The sequence below is a fragment of the Fukomys damarensis genome, unplaced genomic scaffold (assembly GCF_012274545.1).
Source record: "Fukomys damarensis isolate Sample0158 unplaced genomic scaffold, DMR_v1.0_HiC HiC_scaffold_12, whole genome shotgun sequence".
NCBI lineage: Eukaryota > Metazoa > Chordata > Mammalia > Rodentia > Bathyergidae > Fukomys > Fukomys damarensis.
The window spans coordinates 18,848,957-18,850,184 of record NW_022900924.1 but is presented as its reverse complement, the minus strand read 5'-3'; the positions used below and the strand labels follow the sequence as shown (position 1 = coordinate 18,850,184).

Below are 1,228 nucleotides of genomic sequence, written 5' to 3'. Positions count from 1 at the left end.
GCTGGGAGGTCCCCAGCAGCTTCCCCTCACCCACCCGGCATCCTCCCCGTCAGTGGCGGGGCTGAGGGCAGGGGGTGGGGAGAGGGAAACTTTCGTGTCCCCTCCCCCGAGGTGCAGGAACCCTGTCCTCTTCATTCTAAATGGACAACCCAAGTAAACAGTGCGTGCTGCACAGAGGCCATTTCAAGGCAAGTCCTCCAGCTTTGTCCCTTTTCCAACTGACTTATATTCTGCTTGGAAATCCTAGATTTCCCATCCTCCTCGCTGCCTTATCTCTGCAATACTGGGCCCGCCTGCCACCTCTTCTCCTGAGTCTAGATTCTTCAAAGAAGACCTCAGGGGGCATCTTCCTTTATCCCCTGTCCCCACCTGAGAGTCACCCGAGCTGACAGGGTAGCCCCCTACCTTGTGGGAGGGAAGTCGCAGATGCTCCCCTTCATCTCCTGCTGCTCAACTTGGACTCCTCTCTCAGCTTTGAGTCCCCGCTGTGCTTTATCTGTGTGGCTCTTATCACTGTCTGCCTTATTTTATAGTTACTTTTGGGCCTGGTTTATCTCTCCTGCTGGATGTGAGCTCCTGGCTTGGAAATTGAGTCTTCTCTGGCCCCAGCCCTGATTGGCATCTGCATTGAGCAGAGGCCCCTCTGGGGCTTGTTTCCCAGATCCTAGTCTGTTTCCAGGACCTCAGTCTGGTTCTGGATGTTTCCTCCTGTTATAAGACTGTATTTTGTTCTGCCCAGGCTTTGGCCACTGCAGAGAAGCACAGTGAGTTAGGAAGTGGCATTTCTGTAGGCAGTGACTTGCCAAATGACTGGGACAGCACAGCCTCTGCTGTGGGTTGGCCAGGCCCTGCCTGCCGGTTCCCCAGCCATCTCTCTGCTGGCTTCCCCTGGCTGCTAGTGCTCCAGAAACACCAAGGTACAGAATTGGACTCTGGGAACCAAGAGGCTTGGGTTCCATGCCTGGCTTTGCACTAGCTTGCTGTGTGAGCTTAACCACATCACTTGGTATTTTTTTGTTTTTTGTTTTTGTTGGTGCTAAGTTGCCTGGGTAGGGGTAGGGCTCAAATTTAACAATGCTCCTGCCTTAGTCTACCAGAATGCTGGAATTACAGGCCACTTGCTGCTTCTTGCTCTTGGTTGTGCCTATGGAATTTGCAAGAAAGTTTCTCTGTATATACAAGGTCCTTGGGGATCTGGGTCCTGTTTGCCCTATCTGCCTCTCTCTGG

General features: G+C 52.9%; 1 long non-coding RNA gene across 1 annotated transcript in view; it reads right to left on the bottom strand.

The window, feature by feature from the left end:
- Positions 1–735, bottom strand: part of LOC109117415 — a 19,379-nt gene extending 18,644 nt beyond the window's left edge. The window contains exon 1 of the long non-coding RNA XR_002024724.2: positions 406–735. This is a non-coding gene — a long non-coding RNA (uncharacterized LOC109117415). The remainder of the gene's footprint in view (positions 1–405) is intronic.
- Positions 736–1,228: the final 493 nt, after the last annotated feature.